This window comes from Euphorbia lathyris, chromosome 2 (genome assembly GCF_963576675.1).
Source record: "Euphorbia lathyris chromosome 2, ddEupLath1.1, whole genome shotgun sequence".
In the NCBI taxonomy this organism is placed as follows: domain Eukaryota; kingdom Viridiplantae; phylum Streptophyta; class Magnoliopsida; order Malpighiales; family Euphorbiaceae; genus Euphorbia; species Euphorbia lathyris.
In genome coordinates, this window is record NC_088911.1 from 24,484,829 (window position 1) to 24,495,965 (window position 11,137).

General features: G+C 35.9%; 1 non-coding gene across 1 annotated transcript; it reads right to left on the reverse strand.

The window, feature by feature from the left end:
- Positions 1-4,502: 4,502 nt before the first annotated feature.
- Positions 4,503-4,609, reverse strand: LOC136221187 (small nucleolar RNA R71). The gene has a single exon (XR_010684970.1). It is a non-coding gene; the product is annotated as a small nucleolar RNA R71 (small nucleolar RNA).
- Between the last annotated feature and the right edge of the window lie 6,528 nt (positions 4,610-11,137).

Below are 11,137 nucleotides of genomic sequence, written 5' to 3' on the forward strand. Positions count from 1 at the left end.
GAAAAAGAAGTCAGCCTTAACGGACAAAATTATAAATAGTTCCTAACCCCCCCTTAGAACTAATATTGTCACGTTACATGGGACCAACAAGTGGTATCAGAGCTTAACAGCTCACTGAACAAGATATAACTATCTTGAGCTGATCCCCACAATGGCTGAGAACAACACTCGTTTCTGTTGGTCCCGTGTGATTAGTTCCAAAGGGGGGGTTAGGAACTAATATAACTTTTTCGCTTAATTAATCTTGCTGACTTGATAATTTTGGTGAGTTTATTAACTCAGCTTTGGTCAGCTTGGCTGATCTTAATGTAAGACAGTTTTAGTCAGATTCTGACTAAGACTGTTTCACTTGATAGTTGGGAATTGACACTTTTATGGTCAGCTTCCTGCTCAGCACTCTAATTTACTCAGTGTCATCTTTGAATGATTTATATGCTGAGTAAATATAACAAGCAACACATGCACATATATATATAAATTCAAGAGAGTTAGAAATTACTCAGTATCACTTATCCTGGTTCGGCCTCTCTGCCTACGTCCAGTCCCCAGACTCATCCGGGCTTTTAGAATCCAATACTGAGCTCTTTAAGGGTAGAGCACAAACCGGTTACAAGGTAGTTGAATATGCAAGAGTACCTTCCTCTATTCGTCTACTCAACTCCTACTAAGTGCTACAACCCAGCACCTAGATTTCTCTACCATTGAGTATTTACAACCAAACACTCAGCTTAACACTCTCAATTCACAATTGATACAACTTGCTCTTTTTGGGATAAAGAATACTTTAGATGATTACAAAACGATCAATCTAGCATTTACACAGGGAATAGAAAGTGGGTGTAAGATTTCTTTCTTGTTTTTGAGTGCTTTGAACTTGTATTTTTCTCTCTTGTATTTTCTATAATTCGGCAATGATCCAAGAGAATTGCTTGTCCTTTTATAGTTGAACTTTGAGGATCAAATGATTTGAATTTGATTTGTCCGTTGAATCCAAAACGGCTCTTTTGGGGGACAAGCTTCTGGTCAGCTTCAGAGGTGCAGGCCTATCATGTTTTCTGATTTCCTCAGATGTCAGGCTTGTCTTCTTCCTACAGGCTTTGTCTTCTTGCGGCAGTTTGTCTTATAGCAAAGAACAATTGACCCATACACCTCGGAATTTGGCTTTTGCATAATTCCAAGGCTTCTATTATTGGTGCAGACAGTTGTCGAATTTGTCTTTTAGCTAACGGATCATTCATGATGTCCTGAAGATCACTCAGCTTCACTTCGATAGTCATTGTCTTTGATTGTCACCAATTCTCATACTGAGTCCTTTTTCACTCAGCTTCCATGGTCAGCTTCGTTCTGCAAGATCTAGTTCTGAAGCAAACTTCTTTTATGCTGAGTTCCGTTCCACTCAGCTTCTTTGATTAGCTTCTTTCTTGAGCTGTTGTTTTGAAGATGACTTATCTTCTCTTATGCTGAGTCGTTCTTCACTCACCTTGTATTGTGTTCTCATGCTGACTTTGTCACGTCTTAATCTTTATTTCCTTTTGCATTTATACTCAATATTGAACAAACGGATTAGTACAATTAAATCAAAGCACTTAAATTTAATTGTCTCTTAATCATGGTTTAAACTTAAATGATTTTGTCAAATCAAAATCTTGTGGAAAGGTGTTTCAACAAACTCCCCCATTTTGATGTTGGCAAAATATTTAATTTATGGAACTCAGTATTGAAATTCCCCATGATTGAATTACATTTTATTCTTCTGAAATTACTCCCCCGTAAGGGTTGCATATATTGTCTTAGCTTAACTCTAAACCTTCTCAAGACTTAATTGAGTAATTAGGGAAGACATCTTTATACTGACTTAGTTCAATCCTAGACTTTCTAAGATCTAATTCAGATGAACCTAGGTCAACTTTCAGAAGAGTTCAATGTTTACTCAGTCTGATATATGAATAGTTTTGGTATCAGAGTTGATGTGTACTGAGTATATATTTTGAATTAATTTGTTTGTTCAATTTTTAGACAGATAATCATATAGTATAAAAATAAGCATTACTTATCAACAAAACAGTATGAATGAAAAATGCTTAAATTGATATATAAATGGTCAGCACAAAATACACAAGTCAATCTTTAAAGCTGAAGGCTAATCTATTTCTTATTGACTTGAGCTATCCCTTTGCCTTTGTCTTTGGCTTTCTTTTGCTGACTACCTGAAGTTTCTCATGCCGTTGGCTGAGTTCCATCAGCTTGTGCTTTCTCCCCCGTTTTGCCACCATCAGGCGGAGGAGCAATGAAGGTGTCATTGTTAAGCCCAAAATATACCTAAAATATCATTAGTAATTACATCAATATTGCTACGAATTTATGCTATTTATACATATTTAGAATTCTTTTACTCCCGAATATGTTTCTTTCATGCAAGGTACATAAATATTTGGTAAAATCCAAATAGGAGTAAAAAGAGCTCAAAAATAGAAGAAAAAGCCTACAAAAGGAGTCGAAGATGACGAAAATAAATAACGCCAAGTCGAGGACACGAACGAAAGCCGGAGAGGTGAAAAACGTTCCGTGCCGCGACCGCGACCCCCACATTCTCGGTCGCGACACGCGTTCCTCAGCCCTCTTTCCCTTCGTCCGAAGACCAAATTGTTGCTCCCCCATTCTTAGTAGAGAATTTAATATTCTCGGTACGAGCAGGAGATTTTAGAAGCCTAGTTACACACTTTCGTTTTCAACGAAACGCGATCGTTCGGGTGGATAAAGACGTCCTTTCATAGCACACACGATCCTTCGCAGCGGACACGATCCTTCACAACGGACACGACACTTCAATCAAGACTCTTCAACATCTATAAATAAAGAGTTGATGGATAGTGTGATATGTGTAGAAGAAAGAGATTAGTATAGAATTTATGCAGAAATTCCGAGTCAAGTGATTCAGAAGTTAGATTTCGATTCTGTAAAAAGCAATATGATGTACACACATTGTTTACTAAATAATAACAAACTCAGTAGCGTTTAGACATTGTTCCAGTTTAGTTTACATTTTGGTAGTAGACCGACCCAGTCTCTATTACGAAGATTCAACGAGAAGATTGAGTAGAGGATCCGCCCCTGAGCCTGACAAACTCTAACGAAACCCAAGGAAAGGATTGACAACCCGTTCACTTGCACACCGTCGAATGTTTCCATGCTCCATGTTCTCTGTAAACTTGTATCAATTTATATTTCATCTAATAAAGTCCGTTCTATTCGATAGATTTTTATGCAGCACTTATGGTAACCAATCCACTAAAGTGACTGCTGGTGTTTTCATTAAAACGTAGTTTAATTCAAAATCTTTACAAGGAAACTTTATTGAACACTTAGGCAAATTATTATTTCGGTAGAGTTTTAATTTGGTTAAGGGCAATTATCCCGGATAAGGGTTTTGTCGCGTTTAAAGCCTATTAATTAGAGGTTCCGTCATTTATTTCATCTTTATAATTCGTACAAAGTTTAAAGTTGTTTTCTTTGCTTAATGCAAACAAATATACTTGTTTACTTTTCTAAAGTACTAAAACGTTCCTGTTTTGCAAATTCATTCTTAAATCATATATTTTCTAACATCTTCATACTCTAATCTAATTTTTATTCTAGCAATTTCAAAACCAAAACCGATTAAACGATTTTTCCATACTATAAACCTAAAAGTAAATTTAACCGATTCAGAATAAGTTTTTGTTGAAAAACGTTCCCTGTGGGATCGATATCTTTTATTACTACAAGCGTATACCGTGCACTTGCGAAAATCGCTCAACAAGTTTTTGGCGCCGTTGCCGGGGAACGCCAAAATTTTTGACAAAATTTTAAATTTTTCGTGTTTTATTACGAATCTAGGTTTATTCATACTTATTCAAACTTTTATATTTTATTTATTTTCAATTACTAACATATTTATTTTTCAAATTCTGTTTTGTAGGTAGTTTCGGTTCGTGCGAAATTTCAAGTTCATGCGCAGTTCTCGAAGTTCAGGCACGTCACCAGATCCTATTGACCCAGAAATTGAAAGAACTCTTAAAAAGAACAAGAAAGAAAAGAAAAACAAAAACAAAAACTAAACCCCAATAAAAACTAAAATTACCGAGCCAGAAGTTATGGCCACACTTATGGATTACGCTAGGCCAGGAGTGGCCGGTGTAACAAACAGTATAGTTAGACCCCAAATTAATGCACATCATTTTGAAATTAAGCCTGCGTTGCTTAATATGTTGCAAAATAATGTATCGTTTTACGGGTTACCTAACGAAAATCCTAATACCCATTTGACAAATTTCTTAGAAATTTGTGACACTTTTAAAATTACTGATGTAACTGCAGAAGCAATCAAACTTCGCCTTTTTCCTTTTACTTTGAAGGATTGAGCCAAAGAATAGTTAACTTCTATGCCAGCCGCATCAATTGAGACTTGGGAGCAATTAGCCCAAGCATTTTTATCAAAAAAATTTCCTTTAGCAAAAACCGCAAGAGTCATTAAAGAGTTAACATCTTTTTCTCAAAATGATAATGAAACTCTTTATGAGGCTTGGAAACGTTTTAAAGAACTTCAACGTTTATGCCCACACCACCAATTGCCCGCTGAACTTTTAATGCAAACATTTTATAATGGACTAAATCCTACAACTAGAGGTTCATTGGACGCTATGTCTGGAGGGATATTCATGAAGAAAACATCTGCCCAAGCAAGAGAACTTTTGGAGGAAATGGCAATCAACAGCTGTATGTGGCCCGCGGAATGTGGACACGTACCATCAGCGAAACCATCATCCTCAACAACATCATCAGTTAAAGGTATAGTGAATCTTGATCCAGTAGCGATGTTGCAAGCCCAATTTTCTGCCTTATCGCACAAAATTGATAGGTTTATGGCACCGTGTGATTCTAATGGTAACTCAATCCAAACAGATGTGGATTACGAAGGTATGAGTGAAATTGAACATGTAAATTTTGTCCAAGGGCAAAACCAAAATAATAACCCTTACTCCAATACATATAATCCTGGGTGGAGAAATCATCCTAACTTTAACTGGAGAGACAATAATAATGTTAATGCTAATCAAAATCGTACTACTAATTATCAAAATCAATCAAGAGATTCGATTAGCACTTTATCTTCTAAAATCGACAAATTTATTGATGCTATGAGTGGAAAAATAAGTAATCACGACGATGGTTTAAACGGATCGAGAATAAATTCGATCAGCTTATTAAAAACCAATCATCTAGCATCCATAATTTGGAGATTCAAATTGGACAACTCGCTAAATCAATTCCATCCCGCAAAGAGGGAAGTCTTCCAAGCCATACGGAAGAAAATCCGAAAGAGCATGTTAAGGCTATCACTCTTCGTTCAGGGAAAAACTACTTAGGCCCGGAAATGCCCGGAAATTCGACCTTACCTGGAACTGATTTACCGACGCCCAAAGAAGATACATTAAAACAAAAAGATGCACCAATTGACTCTAGTACAAAAACTTTTGTACCCAAACCACCTTTTCCACACAAAGTCCGCAATAAGGACTATGACAAACAACTTTTAACATTTTTAGACAAACTTAAGAATTTGCATATTAATTTAACGTTTATGGATGCGATTACGCAAATTCCCAATTATGGTAAATTCCTCAAAGATTTAATTTCAAAGAAAATCAGTTGGGAAGGAATTTCATCCATTTCACTAACTGAAGATTGTAGTTCAATTGTATCAAGTAATTTGCCCACAAAACTCAAGGATCCCGGATGTTTTACCATTCCGTGTAAATTGGGAGATATTGAATTTCCCAGTTGTCTCTGTGATTTAGGAGCAAGCATTAACTTGATGTCATTATCTATTTTTAATAAGTTAGGCTTAGAAGAAGATATCAAACGTACCAATATGGTTTTGCAATTAGCGGATCAAACCACTAAAAGACCATACGGTATAATTGAAGATGTTTTAGTTAAAGTTGACAAATTTATTTTTCCTACCGATTTCGTTATTTTAGATTTTCCTTATGACGTAAACTGTCCGCTAATCTTTGGTAGACCGTTCATGAACACGGGACGTGCTCTAGTTGATGTGTCGAAAGGGAAAGTAGTTTTAAGAATAGGCGATGATAAGATTGAGTTTGATATGAATCAAGCGATGAAATATCCTATGGAGGATTTCGCTTGTATGAAACTTGATTTAATTGAAGAATGTGTAAATGACATTGCTCAAAAAGAAGAAATAATAGAACCTATAATGAGTGAGGAACTAGAAGATAAGGACCTAGAACCCTTGATTCGAGAAGATGGACCAGTTCCGCCTTCAATTATAGTTCCACCTAAATTAGAACTTAAAGAATTACCAAGTCATTTGAGGTACGCTTTCTTAGGCGAAGGCGATTCTCTACCTATTATTATCTCTAACAAATTAACACAAGTCCAAGAAGAGAAATTGAAAGAAGTTGTTAGAAATAGGATAGGAAGTATGGGTTGGCAAATTTCAGACTTAAAAGGTATTAATCCGAGCATCGTAATGCACAGAATTCACTTAGAAGAAGATAAGCCACCTAAAGCGGATAGGCAAAGACGCCTAAATCCGAATATGAAAGAAGTAGTAAAAAATGAGATTACTAAACTTCTGGACAATGGAATCATCTACCCTATTTCGGATAGTGAATGGGTTAGTCCAATCCATTGCGTACCTAAAAAGGGAGGCATAACAGTTGTAAGGAATGAAGAAGGTGAATTAATACCCACACGAACCACCACTGGTTGGAGAGTTTGTATAGATTATAGAAATCTAAATAAAGCAACTAGGAAAGATCATTTTCCTCTTCCTTTCATTGATCAAATGATCGAAAGGATAGCTGGTCATGCTTTCTATTGTTTTCTAGATGGTTACTCCGGATTCTTTCAAATATACATTTACCCGGATGACCAAGATAAAACAACCTTCACATGTCCTTACGGAACATTTGCATATAGGAGAATGCCCTTTGGTCTATGTAACGCACCTGCAACATTTCAACGTTGTATGACTGCGATTTTTAATGATTTCATTGAAGACATCATGGAAGTTTTTATGGACGATTTTTCATTTTATGGAGATTCTTTTGATTCGTGCCTAGAAAACTTGGATAAAGTTTTGTCTAGGTGTGAAGAAACAAATTTGGTATTAAATTGGGAAAAATGTCATTTCATGGTTGACGAAGGAATTGTTTTAGGTCACAAAATATCTGAAAAATGATTAGAAGTAGATAGAGCAAAAACCTCAGTAATAGAGAAATTACCCCCTCCAACTACTGTTAAGGGAGTAAGATCATTTTTAGGACATGCTGGTTTTTACAGAAGATTTATTAAGAATTTTTCTGTAATTTCCAAACCACTTACTAATTTACTCATGAAAGATTCAACCTTTGATTTTAATGAAGAATGCGTTAAAGCTTTCGAAACATTGAAAACGGCTTTAGTCAGTGCACCTATTATTGCTAAACCCGATTGGGATTTACCCTTTGAAATTATGTGTGATGCAAGTGACTTAGCTGTCGGATGTGTTTTAGGACAAAGGAAGGATAAGAAACTTCATGTCATTTATTATGCAAGTCACACACTTTCCGGTGCACAATTAAACTACACCACAACTGAGAAAGAAATGTTAGCTGTAGTTTTTGCATGTGATAAGTTTAGGTCATATTTATTAGGTTCAAAAGTTATTATTTATACTGATCATGCAGCATTAAGATATTTATTTGCTAAAAAGGATGCAAAACCACGTCTAATTAGATGGGTTTTATTATTGCAAGAATTTGATTTAGAAATTAAAGACAAAAAGGGAGTAGAAAACCTTGTCGCCGATCATCTATCGAGACTTGAAGATGAAAACGGTCCTATAGGTGAAACTATCGGTATACGAGATGATTTCCCTGATGAACACCTCTATCAAATAAAAAGTGCCATGTCACCATGGTATGCAGATATTGCTAATTATCTTGCAGCCAATATTGTTCCGGAAGGATTAGATTTCCAACAAAAGAAGAAAATTTTCTTCGATATTAAACAATATTTTTGGGAAGATCCCTTTTTGTTCAAGACTTGTGGTGACGGGATAATTAGGAGATGCATTGGTGAAGATGAATAAGAATCCATAATGTCGGAATGCCATTCTAGCTCTTATGGAGGACATAATGGAGTTAACAAGACAGCAGCTAGAATATTTGAAAGTGGCTTCTTTTGGCCTACGATGTTTAAGGACGTCCGTTCATTTATTACTCGTTGTGATAAGTGCCAAAGAACAGGAAATCTAGGAAGGAAAGATGAGATGCCCCTCACAACCATATTAGAAGTTGAAGTTTTTGATATGTGGGGAATAGATTTCATGGGACCTTTTCCCCCTTCTAATGGTAAAACTTACATATTAGTTGCCGTTGATTATGTTTCAAAGTGGGTTGAAGCAATTGCAACCCCGACGAACGATTCTAAAGTTGTCATTAGTTTTCTTGACGATATATTTTGTAGATTTGGTTGTCCAAGAGTCATCGTTAGTGATGGTGCTACTCATTTTATAAACAAGAGTTTTGAAACGCTTATGAAAAAATATGGAGTACGCCACCGCATATCAACGTCGTACCATCCTCAGTTAAATGGTCAGGCGGAGATATCAAATAGAGAACTCAAATGGATTCTCGAGAAAACAGTTTCATCTTCTAGAAAAGATTGGTTTTCTAAACTCAATAATGCGTTATGGGCATACCGTACTGCATTTAAAACACCAATAGGAATGACTCTGTACCGCTTAGTGTATGGGAAGGCATGTCATTTGCCAGTCGAATTAGAACATAAAGCCTATTGGGCTATTAGAGAACTTAACTTTGATTTACAACAAGCAGGTAAGAAACGTTTGCTCAATTTGAATGAGTTAGATGAGTTACGTCATCTATCTTACGAAAATGCAAAGATTTATAAAGAAAAAGTGAAAAAATGGCACGATGCCAAAATTAAAGTTAAACACTTTAATGTTGGGGATAAAGTGCTGTTATTTAATTCACGACTTCGTTTATTTCCAGGAAAACTTAAGTCCAGATGGATAGGACCATATTTAGTCGTCAAAACATTCGATTATGGTTCTTTAGAACTGGAAGGTCCTACCGGAGTTCGATTCAAAGTTAATGGTAATCGATGTAAAATCTATTACGAAAATATTTCCCAACTAGGAATTGAGTTCGTAACAAGATTGTCTGACGTATAAATTACTCAGTTTTTCTTACACAGTTTATTTTGTTTCATTGCTTTTTATATTGTTGTTTATTTTATTTTAAATGCAAATTTTATGATTAGATGACGTTATGTTATGCTTTAAATACATAAAATATTTTTATTTCATGATTTTAGATTTAATTTTTAGAAATTAAGATGAATTTGAAGTTTCAGGAAATTCTCTGCCGAGAATTTAGAATTCCCTACCGAGAATCCCCTTTTTAAGAATAGTCCAAACAGGTTCGGATTTCTCTATTCATACCGAGAATTTTAAATTCTCTACCGTGAATCGGGAGGTAGCTTCGATGCCTGATTTCCGCAAGGAAATCAGCGTGTCGCGACCGCGGCTTAGCCATTCTCGGTCGCGACACGCGTGTTTCCTGCGCTATCATGTCTGAAACATTCTAACCCCTTCAACGAACCTCTTGACAAACGAAACCTTAAGTTTCTTCATTCCCAAAAGGTGTAATTTTATACCTTTTCATAATTAAGACAATACCTCTTTTCATCTTAAACTCTTATAAATTAATCCTAGAGGATTCAAGTTCTGTTACAATTCATTTCATCTTTGTCAGAACTCTGCTTTTTCTTCGCCAACACCGTTCTTTGCTAAAGTAACACAAACTTTGCACCATGCCTACCAAATACAATGCTTCAAGGCACACTACTGCCTCAAGCAACAAACGCCCAGACTTATCTAAGCGATATGGGGCGCCTTTTCCTATCTTCAACCACGATGAAGGTAGGCGTTATTGCAATCTCCGTTACAAATTCTTCACCGGAATGTTGTATATGGATGAATTCCTTAACAACCAACTTGGAATTAGTGATGACATGAGCCGCTATATGAACGTTTAGGGTGGACAAAATTCGCCAAAATGCGATTTCCAATAATAGGCGACTGGATACTCGAATTCTTTTGTACCGTGCGTTTTACTAATAAACGACGAGTGCATCTCAATTTTCGTCGAGAAGGCGAAATCTTCACTTTCGGCTATCCCGAGTTGCATGCTTGGTTTGGTTTTCCCCCGAGGGATACAATCAAACGTCATCCTGGAAGAGACATGACATCCACTGATATTTGGAGAATGCTCACTGGATTCTAGCGATTCAATTCAAAACTCGCCTACAATAAGTCTTTTCACTCCAGTTCCATGATGTATTTGCACAAATTTCTATGTCACAGTTTATTCGGGCGCACATTCAGTAGTGTAGTCCGTGACACTGATTTGTATGTCCTTGGGGATGTATTCCAGGGAAATACAGTGGATTCTTCCAAAATTCTGATGGAGGGTCTTGTCGCCGCTTCTCGATCCAAAGATAAGAAGATTGGGTTCGGCAATATAATCTGTGGAATAATTCTCGGTACCAAGGGTACAATTGATATTCCTTGGAGTGATGATGAATTCTTCCCGACAATTGACTATGAGTTTCTCGAGTACGAAGGACTTGTGAAACGTGTCTTTCGTGTCGGCCCGCATTTTCTTTCTGCAACGGAACGTCAAGCTTTCGTGCAATTAGAAATTGAGCGTATTAAGGCTAGAGGAATCCCGTTTGATAGGGATGAATATGTAGAATAGTTTATGTTTTTCATTTTATTTTTGTACATATTTTGTTTTGTATTAATTATTGTTTTGTTTTCCTTATTTGTACATATGTTGATATAATAAAGATTTTATTTAGTTCAATTCTTAACTATCTATTTGATCCATTATCTATACTTAGCATATTTCATATGGGTCGATTCTTAAACTCAAATTAAGATAAAAAGGATTCACATGAACTAGTATGGTTTTCTATTTTTCCACACATATATCCACATTTAATTCTTTTTGTAACTCGATTTATTTTTAATGAATTAAGTTTTCATTTAATCAATTCA